The sequence below is a fragment of the Salvelinus alpinus genome, chromosome 19 (genome assembly GCF_045679555.1).
Source record: "Salvelinus alpinus chromosome 19, SLU_Salpinus.1, whole genome shotgun sequence".
Lineage (NCBI taxonomy): Eukaryota > Metazoa > Chordata > Actinopteri > Salmoniformes > Salmonidae > Salvelinus > Salvelinus alpinus.
Window position 1 is genome coordinate 17,191,415 of NC_092104.1, and position 21,543 is coordinate 17,212,957.

General features: G+C 37.8%; 1 non-coding gene across 1 annotated transcript; it reads left to right on the plus strand.

Annotated features, from left to right (window-relative positions):
• The first annotated feature begins 20,865 nt into the window (after positions 1-20,865).
• trnal-caa (transfer RNA leucine (anticodon CAA)) lies at positions 20,866-20,977 on the plus strand. The gene is made up of 2 exons: positions 20,866-20,903; positions 20,932-20,977. It is a non-coding gene; the product is annotated as a tRNA-Leu (tRNA).
• Positions 20,978-21,543: the final 566 nt, after the last annotated feature.

Consider the following 21,543-nt stretch of genomic DNA (forward strand, 5'->3'; position numbering starts at 1 on the left):
TGATGTAGATACTGTCTGAGTGACCCTACAGTAAGTATGAGTTACGAGGGAGCCCTCAGACTCTGGGGACACAGCAATTCTACTGCCCTCCTGACATGGTCATGATATACAGTACCAGTCAAAAGTTTGTACACACCTACTGATTACAGGATTTTTTCTTTATTTTTACTATTTTCTACATTTTATAATAATAGTAAAGACATCAAAACTATGAAATAACACATATGGCATTATGTAGTAACCAAAAAAGTATTAAACAAATCAAAATATATTTTATATTTGAGATTATTCAAAGTAGCTACCCTTTGCCTTGATGACATCTTTGCACACTCTCACTGGGCAACATTGAGAGAGAGAGGTAGGGCTACAGTACCGTAGCAGTATGTAAACAAATTAACCTTTTTACGTTTGATGAAGTAGAGTATAATCACAACACTCAACCTGACAAAGAGTGGAACTAGCAAATATAGTTGAATGAAATAATCATAAAATGATTTATAGACAAACTAGACATACTGTACAACCTGTGAGATGGGAATGAAAGGGAGGTAGTGCTGGGTCTAGATAAGAAACTTTATTGAAAAGGCTTACTTACTTAACCTGATTAATGGGCTTATTAAGCTAAATGATTCACATATTAGAATGGCGCCGAAGGAGATAGCTGCCGTTTTACGATCCCGTAACCAATTGTGCTATTGTGTATGTTTTTCACGTTATTTCTAACTTACTATGTACATAACGTTTCTTCCACCGTGTCTTATGACCGAAAAGAGCTTCTAGATAGCAGGACAGCGATTATCCACCCTGTACTGGAGGAATACATTTTCTTCAACGAGTCGGACAGATGGGAAGGATTTACTTCAGTCGCCCGACAAGGCCCTCGTCCCCGTCATTCGCAGGAGAAAGAGACGGAGGTATCGGGGACGAAGGTCCGGGTGCCTTGTAAGGATCCTTTGCCGAGAGGGTAATCTACCGTTACCATCGGTCCTATTAGCCAACATACAAACAATCGATAATAAAAATAGTCAAACTATAATCACGTATATCCGACCAACGGGACATTAAAAACTGTAATATCTTATGTTTCATCGAGTCGTGACTGAATGACATGAATACCATACAGCTGGTGGGTTTTAAGCTTGTTCGGCAGGATAGAACAGTCTATGTATATTTGTAAACGACAGCTGGTGTACGAAATCTAAGGAAGTCTCGAGGTTTTGCTCACCTGAGGTAGAGTATCTCATGATAAGCTGTAGACCACACTATTTTCCAAGAGAGTTTTCATCTGTATTTTTCATAGCTGTCTATATACCACCACAAACCGATGCTGGCACTAAGACCGCACTCAATGAGCTGTATACGGCCATAAGCAAACAGGAAAACGCTCATCCAGAGGCGGCACTCCTAGTGGCCGGGGACTTTAATGCAGGGAAAATCTCATCCGTTTTATTTCATTTCTATCCATCATGTTAAATGTGCAACCAGAGGGGGAAAAAAACTCTAGACCACCTTTACTCCACACACAGAGACGTGTAAAAAGCTCTCCCTCGCGCTCCATTTGGAAAATCTGACCATAATTCTATCCTCCTGATTCCTGCTTACAGCGGGAAGCACCAGTGACTCTGTCAATAAGAAAGTGGTAAGATGAAGCAGATGCTAAGCTACAGGACTGTATGGCTAGCACAGACTGGGAATATGTTCCGACATTCTTCCAATGTCATTGAGGAGTACACCACATCAGTCACTGGCTTCATCAAAAAGTGCATCGATGACGTCGTCCCCACAGAAACTGTACGTACATACCCCAACCAGAAGACATGAATTACAAGCAACATCCGCACTGAGCTAAAGAGTAGAGCTGCAGCTTTCAAGGAGCGGGACTCCAACCCGGAAGCTTACAAGAAATCCCTCTATGCCCTCCGACGAACCATCAAACAGGCAAAGCATCAATACAGGACTGAGATCGAATCGTACTACACCGGTTCCGACACTCGTCGGATGTGGCAGTGCTTGCAAACTATTACAGACTAAAAAGGGAAGCACAGCTAAATTACTTCTATGCGCGCTTTGAGGAGAGCAACACTGAAACATGCATGAGAACGTCAGCTGTTCCGGACGACTGTGTGATCATGCTCTCCGTAGCCGATATGAGTAATACCTTTAAACATGTCAACATTCACAAGGCCGCAGGGCCAGAGGGATTCCCAGGACGTGTATTCCGAGCATGCGCTGACCAACTGGCAAGTGTCTTCACTGACATTTTCAACCTGTCCCTGACTGAGTCTGTAATACCAACATGTTTCAAGACCACCATAGTCCCTGTGCCCAGGAACACTAAGTTAACCTGCCTAAATGACTACTGACCCGTAGCATTCACGTCTGTAGCCATGAAGTGCTTTGAAAGGCTGGTCATGGCTCACATCAACACCATTATCCCAGAAATCCTAGACCCACACCAATTTGCATACCGCCCCAACAGATCCACAGATGATGCACTCTCTATTGCACTCCACACTGCCCTTTCCCACCTGGACAAAAGGAACACCTATGTGAGAATGCTATTCATTGACTACAGCTCAGGGTTCAACACCATAGTGCCCTCAAACCTCATTACCTAGCTAAGGACCCTGGGACTAAACACCTCCCTCTGCAACTGGATCCTGGACTTCCTGACGGGCCGCCCCCAGGTGGTAAGGGTAGGTAACAAACACATCCGCCACGCTGATCGTCAACGTGTTCAGTGATGACTGCATGGCCAGTCACGACTCCAACACCATCATCAAGTTTGCCGATGACACAACAGTGGTAGGCCTGGTCACCAACAATGATGAGACAGCCTATAGGGAGGAGGTCAGAGACCTGGCCGTGTGGTGCCAGGACAGCAACCTCTCCCTCAACATGAAAAAGAGAGGATTGTGGACTACAGGAAAAGGAGGATCGAGCATGCCCCCATTCTCATCGACGGGGCTGCAGTGGAGCAGGTTGAGTGCTTCATGTTCCTTGGTGTCCACATCACCAACAAACTGTCATGGTCCAAACACACTAAGACAGTCGTGAAGAGGGCTCGACCACACCTATTCCCCCTCAGGAGACTGAAAAAATGTGTCATGTGTCCTCAGATCCTAAAAATGTTCCACAGCTGCACCATCGAGAGTATCCTGACTGGTTGCATCACTGCTTGGTATGGCAACTGCTCGGCCTCCAACTGCAAGGCACTAATTAGGGTAGTGCGTACGGTCCAGTACATCACTGGGACCAAGCTTCCTGCCATCCAGGACCTCTATACCAGGCGGTGTCAAAGGAAGGTCCTAAAATTTGTCAACGACTCCAGGCACCAGTTACCGGAGCGCCGGGTCTAGGTCCAAAAGGCTTCTTAACAGCGTCTACCCCCAAGCCATAAGACACCTGAACAGCTAATCAAAGGGCTACCCAGTCCCCTCTTTTACGCTTCTGCTACTCTCTGTTTATTATCTATGCATAGTCACTTTAACTCTACCTACATGTACATATTACCTCAATTACCTCGACTATCCGGCGCATATGACAAATAAAATGTGATTATTCACAATATAAAACCCCAAAGATGAGGCCATATCACCTGTTTTCCATTAACACCTAAACATCATCAACTTCACAGACAAATTCAGTATGTTATACATTGGTTCCTAAAACACTCAACTAAATATATGCCTCCACAGGGTGATACCACAAGCACCTGTTTCCACTGTGAGCCAGTGAGTGGTCAGGAAAGTGAGACATAAATGTTCCTGATGGCTGTCCAAGGACTTGGGCACTAACTACTATGTTAATAATTACGCTTCATGCACTTGTTTACATGTTTAATGATTCACCGAAAAGGCTGCTCATTCCTCAGAATATAAACAAGGTGGCTGGATCCTAGCTTGAGATGCCCATGTGAAACTAAAATGTTAATGTAAATCTCCCATTAACGTCGGTGCATAATTTACAAGAGTCTGAGTTACCTGTGAATAACCAGAGTGAACACTCCAGATTCAACGTGCAGAGCCACAATCACTGAAGGAGATTGTGTGACAACCGTGTGAATGGAACCTATAGGTTTACTCTGCCATCGTGACTATATAAATAGCTGGTAATATACACAGAGAATTTCTCCAAATGGTGAAAGGAAAACACATGAACAGTGATGAATAGTTTGATACACGTCACCAATTGCGAAAAGAAAACATGAATCGGGAATAATCGTTTGATACAGGTCATCATTTGCCTAGATTAGAATTCACTCACATATGTCCTTTACTTAAAAAAAATTGTTTTACTATCTGTTGTATTAGGTTTCAGCATTTTTTTGTTTTCAGTTCTTTATAGCTTAAGTCCTGTCTGCATCCTACCTACAGATCAAATCAAATCAAATGTATTTATATAGCCCTTCGTACATCAGCTGATATCTCAAAGTGCTGTACAGACACCCAGCCTAAAACCCCAAACAGCAAGCAATGCAGGTGTAGAAGCACGGTGGCTAGGAAAAACTCCCTAGAAAGGCCAAAACCTAGGAAGAAACCAGGCTATGAGGGGTGGCCAGTCCTCTTCTGGCTGTGCCGGGTGGAGATTATAACAGAACATGGCCAAGATGTTCAAATGTTCATAAATGACCAGCATGGTCAAATAATAATAATCACAGTAGTTATTGAGGGTGCAGCAAGTCAGCATCTCAGGAGTAAATGTCAGTTGGCTTTTTTAGCACGTCCAGTGAACAGGTCAGGGTTCCATAGCTGCAGGCAGAACAGTTGAAACTGAAGCAGCAGCAAGGCCAGGTGGACTGGGGACAGCAAGGAGTCATCATGCCAGGTGCCATGCCATGCCAAACCTTCCTGGTTATAAGGGTATTCTGGTCTCCGACTGGAGGCGAGGGTTCAAATCCCTCTTCTGACACAGCTTTTGCCTAAAAAAGCAGCTTTTGGTCAACACCGAGAAATTCTCCAAATGGTGAAAGGAAAACGCATGAACAGTGATTAAGAGTTTATAGATGTCATAATTTGAGAACAGAAAACACATGAAACGGGAATAATGGTTCGATACAGGTCATCATATGCCTAGTTTAGAATTCAATAAGTTACTCAATTCCTTTAAAAAAATGTTTTTTACTGTATCTTTCATTACCTTTTAACATTTTTTTGTTGTCTGTTCTTTGTATCTTAAGTTCTGCATGTTTCCATCAGACATATCAGACTTTATGTTACAGAATCGTGAAAAAATATGAATTTTAAGTTTTCATAGTTGTCAGGATGGCCGAGTGGTCTAAGGCGCCACACTCAAGGTGAGAAACCTTCCTGGTTATAAGGGTATTCTGGTCTCCGACTGGAGGCGAGGGTTCAAATCCCTCTTCTGACACAGCTTCTGCCTAAAAAAGTAGCTTTTGGTCAACACCGAGACATTCTCCAAATGGTGAAAGGAAAACGCATGAACAGTGATTAAGTGTTTATAGATGTCATAATTTGAGAACAGAAAACACATGAAACGGGAATAATGGTTCGATACAGGTCATCATATGCCTAGTTTAGAATTCAATAAGTTACTCAATTCCTTTAAAAATATGTTTTTTACTATATCTTTCATTACCTTTTAAAAAATATATATTTTCCGTTCTTTGTATCTTAAGTTCTGCATGTTTGCATCAGACATATCATACTTTATGTTACAGAGTCGTGAAAAAATATGAATTTTAAGGGTTCATAGTTGTCAGGATGGCCGAGTGGTCTAAGGCGCCAGACTCAAGGTGAGAAATCTTCCTGGTTATAAGGGTATTCTGGTCTCCGACTGGAGGCGAGGGTTCAAATCCCTCTTCTGACACAGCTTTTGCCTAAAAAAGTAGCTTTTGGTCAACACCGAGAAATTCTCCAAATGGTGAAAGGAAAACGCATGAACAGTGATTAAGAGTTTATAGATGTCATAATTTGAGAACAGAAAACACATGAAACGGGAATAATGGTTCGATACAGGTCATCATATGCCTAGTTTAGAATTCAATAAGTTACTCAATTCCTTTAAAAAAATGTTTTTTACTGTATCTTTCATTACCTTTTAACATTTTTTTGTTGTCTGTTCTTTGTATCTTAAGTTCTGCATGTTTCCATCAGACATATCAGACTTTATGTTACAGAATTGTGAAAAAGTATTAATTTTTAGTTTTCATAGTTGTCAGGATGGCCGAGTGGTCAAAGGCGCCAGATTCAAGGTGAGAAATCTTCCTGGTTATAAGGGTATTCTGGTCTCCGACTGGAGGCGAGGGTTCAAATCCCTCTTCTGACACAGCTTTTGCCTAAAAAAGCAGCTTTTGGTCAACACCGAGAAATTCTCCAAATGGTGAAAGGAAAACGCATGAACAGTGATTAAGAGTTTATAGATGTCATAATTTGAGAACAGAAAACACATGAAACGGGAATAATGGTTCGATACAGGTCATCATATGCCTAGTTTAGAATTCAATAAGTTACTCAATTCCTTTAAAAAAATGTTTTTTACTGTATCTTTCATTACCTTTTAACATTTTTTTGTTGTCTGTTCTTTGTATCTTAAGTTCTGCATGTTTCCATCAGACATATCAGACTTTATGTTACAGAATCGTGAAAAAATATGAATTTTAAGTTTTCATAGTTGTCAGGATGGCCGAGTGGTCTAAGGCGCCACACTCAAGGTGAGAAACCTTCCTGGTTATAAGGGTATTCTGGTCTCCGACTGGAGGCGAGGGTTCAAATCCCTCTTCTGACACAGCTTCTGCCTAAAAAAGTAGCTTTTGGTCAACACCGAGACATTCTCCAAATGGTGAAAGGAAAACGCATGAACAGTGATTAAGTGTTTATAGATGTCATAATTTGAGAACAGAAAACACATGAAACGGGAATAATGGTTCGATACGGGTCATCATATGCCTAGTTTAGAATTCAATAAGTTACTCAATTCCTTTAAAAATATGTTTTTTACTATATCTTTCATTACCTTTTAAAAAATATATATTTTCCGTTCTTTGTATCTTAAGTTCTGCATGTTTGCATCAGACATATCATACTTTATGTTACAGAGTCGTGAAAAAATATGAATTTTAAAGGTTCATAGTTGTCAGGATGGCCGAGTGGTCTAAGGCGCCAGACTCAAGGTGAGAAATCTTCCTGGTTATAAGGGTATTCTGGTCTCCGACTGGAGGCGAGGGTTCAAATCCCTCTTCTGACACAGCTTTTGCCTAAAAAAGCAGCTTTTGGTCAACACCGAGAAATTCTCCAAATGGTGAAAGGAAAACGCATGAACAGTGATTAAGAGTTTATAGATGTCATAATTTGAGAACAGAAAACACATGAAACGGGAATAATGGTTCGATACAGGTCATCATATGCCTAGTTTAGAATTCAATAAGTTACTCAATTCCTTTAAAAAAATGTTTTTTACTGTATCTTTCATTACCTTTTAACATTTTTTTGTTGTCTGTTCTTTGTATCTTAAGTTCTGCATGTTTCCATCAGACATATCAGACTTTATGTTACAGAATCGTGAAAAAATATGAATTTTAAGTTTTCATAGTTGTCAGGATGGCCGAGTGGTCTAAGGCGCCACACTCAAGGTGAGAAACCTTCCTGGTTATAAGGGTATTCTGGTCTCCGACTGGAGGCGAGGGTTCAAATCCCTCTTCTGACACAGCTTCTGCCTAAAAAAGTAGCTTTTGGTCAACACCGAGACATTCTCCAAATGGTGAAAGGAAAACGCATGAACAGTGATTAAGTGTTTATAGATGTCATAATTTGAGAACAGAAAACACATGAAACGGGAATAATGGTTCGATACAGGTCATCATATGCCTAGTTTAGAATTCAATAAGTTACTCAATTCCTTTAAAAATATGTTTTTTACTATATCTTTCATTACCTTTTAAAAAATATATATTTTCCGTTCTTTGTATCTTAAGTTCTGCATGTTTGCATCAGACATATCATACTTTATGTTACAGAGTCGTGAAAAAATATGAATTTTAAGGGTTCATAGTTGTCAGGATGGCCGAGTGGTCTAAGGCGCCAGACTCAAGGTGAGAAATCTTCCTGGTTATAAGGGTATTCTGGTCTCCGACTGGAGGCGAGGGTTCAAATCCCTCTTCTGACACAGCTTTTGCCTAAAAAAGTAGCTTTTGGTCAACACCGAGAAATTCTCCAAATGGTGAAAGGAAAACGCATGAACAGTGATTAAGAGTTTATAGATGTCATAATTTGAGAACAGAAAACACATGAAACGGGAATAATGGTTCGATACAGGTCATCATATGCCTAGTTTAGAATTCAATAAGTTACTCAATTCCTTTAAAAAAATGTTTTTTACTGTATCTTTCATTACCTTTTAACATTTTTTTGTTGTCTGTTCTTTGTATCTTAAGTTCTGCATGTTTCCATCAGACATATCAGACTTTATGTTACAGAATTGTGAAAAAATATTAATTTTAAGTTTTCATAGTTGTCAGGAAGGCCGAGTGGTCTAAGGCGCCAGACTCAAGGTGAGAAATCTTCCTGGTTATAAGGGTATTCTGGTCTCCGACTGGAGGCGAGGGTTCAAATCGCTCTTCTGACACAGCTTTTGCCTAAAAAAGCAGCTTTTGGTCAACACCGAGAAATTCTCCAAATGGTGAAAGGAAAACGCATGAACAGTGATTAAGAGTTTATAGATGTCATAATTTGAGAACAGAAAACACATGAAACGGGAATAATGGTTCGATACAGGTCATCATATGCCTAGTTTAGAATTCAATAAGTTACTCAATTCCTTTAAAAAAATGTTTTTTACTGTATCTTTCATTACCTTTTAACATTTTTTTGTTGTCTGTTCTTTGTATCTTAAGTTCTGCATGTTTCCATCAGACATATCAGACTTTATGTTACAGAATCGTGAAAAAATATGAATTTTAAGTTTTCATAGTTGTCAGGATGGCCGAGTGGTCTAAGGCGCCACACTCAAGGTGAGAAACCTTCCTGGTTATAAGGGTATTCTGGTCTCCGACTGGAGGCGAGGGTTCAAATCCCTCTTCTGACACAGCTTCTGCCTAAAAAAGTAGCTTTTGGTCAACACCGAGAAATTCTCCAAATGGTGAAAGGAAAACGCATGAACAGTGATTAAGAGTTTATAGATGTCATAATTTGAGAACAGAAAACACATGAAACGGGAATAATGGTTCGATACAGGTCATCATATGCCTAGTTTAGAATTCAATAAGTTACTCAATTCCTTTAAAAAAATGTTTTTTACTGTATCTTTCATTACCTTTTAACATTTTTTTGTTGTCTGTTCTTTGTATCTTAAGTTCTGCATGTTTCCATCAGACATATCAGACTTTATGTTACAGAATCGTGAAAAAATATGAATTTTAAGTTTTCATAGTTGTCAGGATGGCCGAGTGGTCTAAGGCGCCACACTCAAGGTGAGAAACCTTCCTGGTTATAAGGGTATTCTGGTCTCCGACTGGAGGCGAGGGTTCAAATCCCTCTTCTGACACAGCTTCTGCCTAAAAAAGTAGCTTTTGGTCAACACCGAGACATTCTCCAAATGGTGAAAGGAAAACGCATGAACAGTGATTAAGTGTTTATAGATGTCATAATTTGAGAACAGAAAACACATGAAACGGGAATAATGGTTCGATACAGGTCATCATATGCCTAGTTTAGAATTCAATAAGTTACTCAATTCCTTTAAAAATATGTTTTTTACTATATCTTTCATTACCTTTTAAAAAATATATATTTTCCGTTCTTTGTATCTTAAGTTCTGCATGTTTGCATCAGACATATCATACTTTATGTTACAGAGTCGTGAAAAAATATGAATTTTAAGGGTTCATAGTTGTCAGGATGGCCGAGTGGTCTAAGGCGCCAGACTCAAGGTGAGAAATCTTCCTGGTTATAAGGGTATTCTGGTCTCCGACTGGAGGCGAGGGTTCAAATCCCTCTTCTGACACAGCTTTTGCCTAAAAAAGTAGCTTTTGGTCAACACCGAGAAATTCTCCAAATGGTGAAAGGAAAACGCATGAACAGTGATTAAGAGTTTATAGATGTCATAATTTGAGAACAGAAAACACATGAAACGGGAATAATGGTTCGATACAGGTCATCATATGCCTAGTTTAGAATTCAATAAGTTACTCAATTCCTTTAAAAAAATGTTTTTTACTGTATCTTTCATTACCTTTTAACATTTTTTTGTTGTCTGTTCTTTGTATCTTAAGTTCTGCATGTTTCCATCAGACATATCAGACTTTATGTTACAGAATTGTGAAAAAGTATTAATTTTTAGTTTTCATAGTTGTCAGGATGGCCGAGTGGTCTAAGGCGCCAGATTCAAGGTGAGAAATCTTCCTGGTTATAAGGGTATTCTGGTCTCCGACTGGAGGCGAGGGTTCAAATCCCTCTTCTGACACAGCTTTTGCCTAAAAAAGCAGCTTTTGGTCAACACCGAGAAATTCTCCAAATGGTGAAAGGAAAACGCATGAACAGTGATTAAGAGTTTATAGATGTCATAATTTGAGAACAGAAAACACATGAAACGGGAATAATGGTTCGATACAGGTCATCATATGCCTAGTTTAGAATTCAATAAGTTACTCAATTCCTTTAAAAAAATGTTTTTTACTGTATCTTTCATTACCTTTTAACATTTTTTTGTTGTCTGTTCTTTGTATCTTAAGTTCTGCATGTTTCCATCAGACATATCAGACTTTATGTTACAGAATCGTGAAAAAATATGAATTTTAAGTTTTCATAGTTGTCAGGATGGCCGAGTGGTCTAAGGCGCCACACTCAAGGTGAGAAACCTTCCTGGTTATAAGGGTATTCTGGTCTCCGACTGGAGGCGAGGGTTCAAATCCCTCTTCTGACACAGCTTCTGCCTAAAAAAGTAGCTTTTGGTCAACACCGAGACATTCTCCAAATGGTGAAAGGAAAACGCATGAACAGTGATTAAGTGTTTATAGATGTCATAATTTGAGAACAGAAAACACATGAAACGGGAATAATGGTTCGATACGGGTCATCATATGCCTAGTTTAGAATTCAATAAGTTACTCAATTCCTTTAAAAATATGTTTTTTACTATATCTTTCATTACCTTTTAAAAAATATATATTTTCCGTTCTTTGTATCTTAAGTTCTGCATGTTTGCATCAGACATATCATACTTTATGTTACAGAGTCGTGAAAAAATATGAATTTTAAAGGTTCATAGTTGTCAGGATGGCCGAGTGGTCTAAGGCGCCAGACTCAAGGTGAGAAATCTTCCTGGTTATAAGGGTATTCTGGTCTCCGACTGGAGGCGAGGGTTCAAATCCCTCTTCTGACACAGCTTTTGCCTAAAAAAGCAGCTTTTGGTCAACACCGAGAAATTCTCCAAATGGTGAAAGGAAAACGCATGAACAGTGATTAAGAGTTTATAGATGTCATAATTTGAGAACAGAAAACACATGAAACGGGAATAATGGTTCGATACAGGTCATCATATGCCTAGTTTAGAATTCAATAAGTTACTCAATTCCTTTAAAAAAATGTTTTTTACTGTATCTTTCATTACCTTTTAACATTTTTTTGTTGTCTGTTCTTTGTATCTTAAGTTCTGCATGTTTCCATCAGACATATCAGACTTTATGTTACAGAATCGTGAAAAAATATGAATTTTAAGTTTTCATAGTTGTCAGGATGGCCGAGTGGTCTAAGGCGCCACACTCAAGGTGAGAAACCTTCCTGGTTATAAGGGTATTCTGGTCTCCGACTGGAGGCGAGGGTTCAAATCCCTCTTCTGACACAGCTTCTGCCTAAAAAAGTAGCTTTTGGTCAACACCGAGACATTCTCCAAATGGTGAAAGGAAAACGCATGAACAGTGATTAAGTGTTTATAGATGTCATAATTTGAGAACAGAAAACACATGAAACGGGAATAATGGTTCGATACAGGTCATCATATGCCTAGTTTAGAATTCAATAAGTTACTCAATTCCTTTAAAAATATGTTTTTTACTATATCTTTCATTACCTTTTAAAAAATATATATTTTCCGTTCTTTGTATCTTAAGTTCTGCATGTTTGCATCAGACATATCATACTTTATGTTACAGAGTCGTGAAAAAATATGAATTTTAAGGGTTCATAGTTGTCAGGATGGCCGAGTGGTCTAAGGCGCCAGACTCAAGGTGAGAAATCTTCCTGGTTATAAGGGTATTCTGGTCTCCGACTGGAGGCGAGGGTTCAAATCCCTCTTCTGACACAGCTTTTGCCTAAAAAAGTAGCTTTTGGTCAACACCGAGAAATTCTCCAAATGGTGAAAGGAAAACGCATGAACAGTGATTAAGAGTTTATAGATGTCATAATTTGAGAACAGAAAACACATGAAACGGGAATAATGGTTCGATACAGGTCATCATATGCCTAGTTTAGAATTCAATAAGTTACTCAATTCCTTTAAAAAAATGTTTTTTACTGTATCTTTCATTACCTTTTAACATTTTTTTGTTGTCTGTTCTTTGTATCTTAAGTTCTGCATGTTTCCATCAGACATATCAGACTTTATGTTACAGAATTGTGAAAAAATATTAATTTTAAGTTTTCATAGTTGTCAGGAAGGCCGAGTGGTCTAAGGCGCCAGACTCAAGGTGAGAAATCTTCCTGGTTATAAGGGTATTCTGGTCTCCGACTGGAGGCGAGGGTTCAAATCGCTCTTCTGACACAGCTTTTGCCTAAAAAAGCAGCTTTTGGTCAACACCGAGAAATTCTCCAAATGGTGAAAGGAAAACGCATGAACAGTGATTAAGAGTTTATAGATGTCATAATTTGAGAACAGAAAACACATGAAACGGGAATAATGGTTCGATACAGGTCATCATATGCCTAGTTTAGAATTCAATAAGTTACTCAATTCCTTTAAAAAAATGTTTTTTACTGTATCTTTCATTACCTTTTAACATTTTTTTGTTGTCTGTTCTTTGTATCTTAAGTTCTGCATGTTTCCATCAGACATATCAGACTTTATGTTACAGAATCGTGAAAAAATATGAATTTTAAGTTTTCATAGTTGTCAGGATGGCCGAGTGGTCTAAGGCGCCACACTCAAGGTGAGAAACCTTCCTGGTTATAAGGGTATTCTGGTCTCCGACTGGAGGCGAGGGTTCAAATCCCTCTTCTGACACAGCTTCTGCCTAAAAAAGTAGCTTTTGGTCAACACCGAGAAATTCTCCAAATGGTGAAAGGAAAACGCATGAACAGTGATTAAGAGTTTATAGATGTCATAATTTGAGAACAGAAAACACATGAAACGGGAATAATGGTTCGATACAGGTCATCATATGCCTAGTTTAGAATTCAATAAGTTACTCAATTCCTTTAAAAAAATGTTTTTTACTGTATCTTTCATTACCTTTTAAAATTTTTTTGTTGTCTGTTCTTTGTATCTTAAGTTCTGCATGTTTCCATCAGACATATCAGACTTTATGTTACAGAATCGTGAAAAAATATGAATTTTAAGTTTTCATAGTTGTCAGGATGGCCGAGTGGTCTAAGGCGCCACACTCAAGGTGAGAAACCTTCCTGGTTATAAGGGTATTCTGGTCTCCGACTGGAGGCGAGGGTTCAAATCCCTCTTCTGACACAGCTTCTGCCTAAAAAAGTAGCTTTTGGTCAACACCGAGAAATTCTCCAAATGGTGAAAGGAAAACGCATGAACAGTGATTAAGAGTTTATAGATGTCATAATTTGAGAACAGAAAACACATGAAACGGGAATAATGGTTCGATACATGTCATCATATGCCTAGTTTAGAATTCAATAAGTTACTCAATTCCTTTAAAAAAATGTTTTTTACTGTATCTTTCATTACCTTTTAACATTTTTTGTTGTCTGTTCTTTGTATCTTAAGTTCTGCATGTTTCCATCAGACATATCAGACTTTATGTTACAGAATTGTGAAAAAATATTAATTTTAAGTTTTCATAGTTGTCAGGATGGCCGAGTGGTCTAAGGCGCCAGACTCAAGGTGAGAAACCTTCCTGGTTATAAGGGTATTCTGGTCTCCGACTGGAGGCGAGGGTTCAAATCCCTCTACTGACACAGCTTCTGCCTAAAAAAGTAGCTTTTGGTCAACACCGAGACATTCTCCAAATGGTGAAAGGAAAACGCATGAACAGTGATTAAGTGTTTATAGATGTCATAATTTGAGAACAGAAAACACATGAAACGGGAATAATGGTTCGATACAGGTCATCATATGCCTAGTTTAGAATTCAATAAGTTACTCAATTCCTTTAAAAATATGTTTTTTACTATATCTTTCATTACCTTTTAAAAAATATATATTTTCCGTTCTTTGTATCTTAAGTTCTGCATGTTTGCATCAGACATATCATACTTTATGTTACAGAGTCGTGAAAAAATATGAATTTTAAGGGTTCATAGTTGTCAGGATGGCCGAGTGGTCTAAGGCGCCAGACTCAAGATGAGAAATCTTCCTGATTATACGGGTATTCTGGTCTCTGACTGGAGGCGAGGGTTCAAATCCCTCTTCTGACACAGCTTTTGCCTAAAAAAGTAGCTTTTGGTCAACACCGAGAAATTCTCCAAATGGTGAAAGGAAAACGCATGAACAGTGATTAAGTGTTTATAGATGTCATAATTTGAGAACAGAAAACACATGAAACGGGAATAATGGTTTGATACAGGTCATCATATGCCTAGTTTAGAATTCAATAAGTTACTCAATTCCTTTAAAAAAATGTTTTTTACTGTATCTTTCATTACCTTTTAAAAAAAAATTGTTGTCTGTTCTTTGTATCTTAAGTTCTGCATGTTTCCATCAGACATATCAGACTTTATGTTACAGAATCGTGAAAAAATATGAATTTTAAGTTTTCATAGTTGTCAGGATGGCCGAGTGGTCTAAGGCGCCAGACTCAAGGTGTGAAACCTTCCTGGTTATAAGGGTATTCTGGTCTCCGACTGGAGGCGAGGGTTCAAATCCCTCTTCTGACACAGCTTTTTGCCTAAAAAAGTAGCTTTTGGTCAACACCGAGACATTCTCCAAATGGTGAAAGGAAAACGCATGAACAGTGATTAAGTGTTTATAGATGTCATAATTTGAGAACAGAAAACACATGAAACGGGAATAATGGTTCAATACAGGTCATCATATGCCTAGTTTAGAATTCAATAAGTTACTCAATTCTTTAAAAAAATGTTTTTTACTATATCTTTCATTACCTTTTAAAAAATATATATTTTCCGTTCTTTGTATCTTAAGTTCTGCATGTTTGCATCAGATATGTCATACTTTATGTTACAGAGTCGTGAAAAAATATGAATTTTAAGGGTTCATAGTTGTCAGGATGGCCGAGTGGTCTAAGGCGCCAGACTCAAGGTGAGAAAACTTCCTGGTTATACGGGTATTCTGGTCTCTGACTGGAGGCGAGGTTTCAAATCCCTCTTCTGACACAGCTTTTGCCTAAAAAATTAGCTTTTGGTCAACACCGAGAAATTCTCCAAATGGTGAAAGGAAAACGCATGAACAGTGATTAAGAGTTTATAGATGTCATAATTTGAGAACAGAAAACACATGAAACGGGAATAATGGTTCGATACAGGTCATCATATGCCTAGTTTAGAATTCAATAAGTTACTAAATTCCTTTAAAAAAATGTTTTTTACTGTATCTTTCATTACCGTTTAACATTTTTTTGTTGTCTGTTCTTTGTATCTTAAGTTCTGCATGTTTCCATCAGACATATCAGACTTTATGTTACAGAATTGTGAAAAAATATTAATTTTAAGTTTTCATAGTTGTCAGGACTGCCGAGTGGTCTAAGGCGCCAGACTCAAGGTGAGAAATCTTCCTGGTTATAAGGGTATTCTGGTCTCCGACTGGAGGCGAGGGTTCAAATCCCTCTTCTGACACAGCTTTTGCCTAAAAAAGCAGCTTTTGGTCAACACCGAGAAATTCTCCAAATGGTGAAAGGAAAACGCATGAACAGTGATTAAGAGTTTATAGATGTCATAATTTGAGAACAGAAAACAAATGAAACGGGAATAATGGTTCGATACAGGTCATCATATGCCTAGTTTAGAATTCAATAAGTTACTCAATTCCTTTACAAAAATGTTTTTTACTGTATCTTTCATTACCTTTTAACATTTTTTTGTTGTCTGTTCTTTGTATCTTAAGTTCTGCATGTTTCCATCAGACATATCAGACTTTATGTTACAGAATCGTGAAAAAATATGAATTTTTAGTTTTCATAGTTGTCAGGATGGCCGAGTGGTCTAAGGCGCCACACTCAAGGTGAGAAACCTTCCTGGTTATAAGGGTATTCTGGTCTCCGACTGGAGGCGAGGGTTCAAATCCCTCTTCTGACACAGCTTCTGCCTAAAAAAGTAGCTTTTGGTCAACACCGAGACATTCTCCAAATGGTGAAAGGAAAACGCATGAACAGTGATTAAGTGTTTATAGATGTCATAATTTGAGAACAGAAAACACATGAAACGGGAATAATGGTTCGATACAGGTCATCATATGCCTAGTTTAGAATTCAATAAGTTACTCAATTCCTTTAAAAATATGTTTTTTACTATATCTTTCATTACCTTTTAAAAAATATATATTTTACGTTCTTTGTATCTTAAGTTCTGCATGTTTGCATCAGACATATCATACTTTATGTTACAGAGTCGTGAAAAAATATGAATTTTAAGGGTTCATAGTTGTCAGGATGGCCGAGTGGTCTAAGGCGCCAGACTCAAGATGAGAAATCTTCCTGATTATACGGGTATTCTGGTCTCTGACTGGAGGCGAGGGTTCAAATCCATCTTCTGACACAGCTTTTGCCTAAAAAAGTAGCTTTTGGTCAACACCGAGAAATTCTCCAAATGGTGAAAGGAAAACGCATGAACAGTGATTAAGTGTTTATAGATGTCATAATTTGAGAACAGAAAACACATGAAACGGGAATAATGGTTTGATACAGGTCATCATATGCCTAGTTTAGAATTCAATAAGTTACTCAATTCCTTTAAAAAAATGTTTTTTACTGTATCTTTCAATACCTTTTAAAAAAAAATTGTTGTCTGTTCTTTGTATCTTAAGTTCTGCATGTTTCCATCAGACATATCAGACTTTATGTTACAGAATCGTGAAAAAATATGAATTTTAAGTTTTCATAGTTGTCAGGATGGCCGAGTGGTCTAAGGCGCCAGACTCAAGGTGAGAAACCTTCCTGGTTATAAGGGTATTCTGGTCTCCGACTGGAGGCGAGGGTTCAAATCCCTCTTCTGACACAGCTTTTTGCCTAAAAAAGTAGCTTTTGGTCAACACCGAGACATTCTCCAAATGGTGAAAGGAAAACGCATGAACAGTGATTAAGTGTTTATAGATGTCATAATTTGAGAACAGAAAACACATGAAACGGGAATAATGGTTCAATACAGGTCATCATATGCCTAGTTTAGAATTCAATAAGTTACTCAATTTCTTAAAAAAAATGTTTTTTACTATATCTTTCATTACCTTTTAAAAAATATATATTTTCCGTTCTTTGTATCTTAAGTTCTGCATGTTTGCATCAGATATGTCATACTTTATGTTACAGAGTCGTGAAAAAATATGAATTTTAAGGGTTCATAGTTGTCAGGATGGCCGAGTGGTCTAAGGCGCCAGACTCAAGGTGAGAATTCTTCCTGGTTATAAGGGTATTCTGGTCTCCGACTGGAGGCGAGGGTTCAAATCCCTCTTCTGACACAGCTTTTGCCTAAAAAAGCAGCTTTTGGTCAACACCGAGAAATTCTCCAAATGGTGAAAGGAAAACGCATGAACAGTGATTAAGAGTTTATAGATGTCATAATTTGAGAACAGAAAACACATGAAACGGGAATAATGGTTCGATACAGGTCATCATATGCCTAGTTTAGAATTCAATAAGTTACTCAATTCCTTTACAAAAATGTTTTTACTGTATCTTTCATTACCTTTTAACATTTTTTTGTTGTCTGTTCTTTGTATCTTAAGTTCTGCATGTTTCCATCAGACATATCAGACTTTATGTTACAGAATCGTGAAAAAATATGAATTTTAAGTTTTCATAGTTGTCAGGATGGCCGAGTGGTCTAAGGCGCCACACTCAAGGTGAGAAACCTTCCTGGTTATAAGGGTATTCTGGTCTCCGACTGGAGGCGAGGGTTCAAATCCCTCTACTGACACAGCTTCTGCCTAAAAAAGTAGCTTTTGGTCAACACCGAGACATTCTCCAAATGGTGAAAGGAAAACGCATGAACAGTGATTAAGTGTTTATAGATGTCATAATTTGAGAACAGAAAACACATGAAACGGGAATAATGGTTCGATACAGGTCATCATATGCCTAGTTTAGAATTCAATAAGTTACTCAATTCCTTTAAAAATATGTTTTTTACTATATCTTTCATTACCTTTTAAAAAATATATATTTTCCGTTCTTTGTATCTTAAGTTCTGCATGTTTGCATCAGATATGTCATACTTTATGTTACAGAGTCGTGAAAAAATATGAATTTTAAGGGTTCATAGTTGTCAGGATGGCCGAGTGGTCTAAGGCGCCAGACTCAAGATGAGAAATCTTCCTGATTATACGGGTATTCTGGTCTCTGACTGGAGGCGAGGGTTCAAATCCCTCTTCTGACACAGCTTTTGCCTAAAAAAGTAGCTTTTGGTCAACACCGAGAAATTCTCCAAATGGTGAAAGGAAAACGCATGAACAGTGATTAAGAGTTTATAGATGTCATAATTTGAGAACAGAAAACACATGAAACGGGAATAATGGTTCGATACAGGTCATCATATGCCTAGTTTAGAATTCAATAAGTTACTCAATTCCTTTAAAAAAATGTTTTTTACTGTATCTTTCATTACCTTTTAAAAAAAAAATGGTTGTCTGTTCTTTGTATCTTAAGTTCTGCATGTTTCCATCAGACATATCAGACTTTATGTTACAGAATCGTGAAAAAATATGAATTTTAAATTTTCATAGTTGTCAGGATGGCCGAGTGGTCTAAGGCGCCAGACTCAAGGTGAGAAACCTTCCTGGTTATAAGGGTATTCTGGTCTCCGACTGGAGGCGAGGGTTCAAATCCGTCTTCTGACACAGCTTTTTGCCTAAAAAAGTAGCTTTTGGTCAACACCGAGACATTCTCCAAATGGTGAAAGGAAAACGCATGAACAGTGATTAAGTGTTTATAGATGTCATAATTTGAGAACAGAAAACACATGAAACGGGAATAATGGTTCAATACAGGTCATCATATGCCTAGTTTAGAATTCAATAAGTTACTCAATTTCTTTAAAAAAATGTTTTTTACTATATCTTTCATTACCTTTTAAAAAATATATATTTTCCGTTCTTTGTATCTTAAGTTCTGCATGTTTCCATCAGACATATCAGACTTTATGTTACAGGATCGTGAAAAAATATGAATTTTAAGTTTTCATAGTTGTCAGGATGGCCGAGTGGTCTAAGGCGCCACACTCAAGGTGAGAAACCTTCCTGGTTATAAGGGTATTCTGGTCTCCGACTGGAGGCGAGGGTTCAAATCCCTCTACTGACACAGCTTCTGCCTAAAAAAGTAGCTTTTGGTCAACACCGAGACATTCTCCAAATGGTGAAAGGAAAACGCATGAACAGTGATTAAGTGTTTATAGATGTCATAATTTGAGAACAGAAAACACATGAAACGGGAATAATGGTTCGATACATGTCATCATATGCCTAGTTTAGAATTCAATAAGTTACTCAATTCCTTTAAAAAAATGTTTTTTACTGTATCTTTCATTACCTTTTAACATTTTTTGTTGTCTGTTCTTTGTATCTTAAGTTCTGCATGTTTCCATCAGACATATCAGACTTTATGTTACAGAATCGTGAAAAAATATGAATTTTCAATTTTCATAGTTGTCAGGATGGCCGAGTGGTCTAAGGCGCCACACTCAAGGTGAGAAACCTTCCTGGTTATAAGGGTATTCTGGTCTCCGACTGGAGGCGAGGGTTCAAATCCCTCTACTGACACAGCTTCTGCCTAAAAAAGTAGCTTTTGGTCAACACCGAGACATTCTCCAAATGGTGAAAGGAAAACGCATGAACAGTGATTAAGTGTTTATAGATGTCATAATTTGAGAACAGAAAACACATGAAACGGGAATAATGGTTCGATACAGGTCATCATATGCCTAGTTTAGAATTCAATAAGTTACTCAATTCCTTTAAAAATATGTTTTTTACTATATCTTTCATTACCTTTTAAAAAAAATATATTTTCCGTTCTTTGTATCTTAAGTTCTGCATGTTTGCATCAGATATGTCATACTTTATGTTACAGAGTCGTGAAAAAATATGAATTTTAAGGGTTCATAGTTGTCAGGATGGCCGAGTGGTCTAAGGCGCCAGACTCAAGATGAGAAATCTTCCTGATTATACGGGTATTCTGGTCTCTGACTGGAGGCGAGGGTTCAAATCCCTCTTCTGACACAGCTTTTGCCTAAAAAAGTAGCTTTTGGTCAACACCGAGAAATTCTCCAAATGGTGAAAGGAAAACGCATGAACAGTGATTAAGAGTTTATAGATGTCATAATTTGAGAACAGAAAACACATGAAACGGGAATAATGGTTCGATACAGGTCATCATATGCCTAGTTTAGAATTCAATAAGTTACTCAATTCCTTTAAAAAAAATGTTTTTTACTGTATCTTTCATTACCTTTTAAAAAAAAATTGTTGTCTGTTCTTTGTATCTTAAGTTCTGCATGTTTCCATCAGACATATCAGACTTTATGTTACAGAATCGTGAAATAATATGAATTTTAAGTTTTCATAGTTGTCAGGATGGCCGAGTGGTCTAAGGCGCCAGACTCAAGGTGAGAAACCTTCCTGGTTATAAGGGTATTCTGGTCTCCGATTGGAGGCGAGGGTTCAAATCCCTCTTCTGACACAGCTTTTTGCCTAAAAAAGTAGCTTTTGGTCAACACCGAGACATTCTCCAAATGGTGAAAGGAAAACGCATGAACAGTGATTAAGTGTTTATAGATGTCATAATTTGAGAACAGAAAACACATGAAACGGGAATAATGGTTCAATACAGGTCATCATATGCCTAGTTTAGAATTCAATAAGTTACTCAATTTCTTTAAAAAAATGTTTTTTACTATATCTTTCATTACCTTTTAAAAAATATATATTTTCCGTTCTTTGTATCTTAAGTTCTGCATGTTTCCATCAGACATATCAGACTTTATGTTACAGAATCGTGAAAAAATATGAATTTTAAGTTTTCATAGTTGTCAGGATGGCCGAGTGGTCTAAGGCGCCACACTCAAGGTGAGAAACCTTCCTGGTTATAAGGGTATTCTGGTCTCCGACTGGAGGCGAGGGTTCAAATCCCTCTACTGACACAGCTTCTGCCTAAAAAAGTAGCTTTTGGTCAACACCGAGACATTCTCCAAATGGTGAAAGGAAAACGCATGAACAGTGATTAAGTGTTTATAGATGTCATAATTT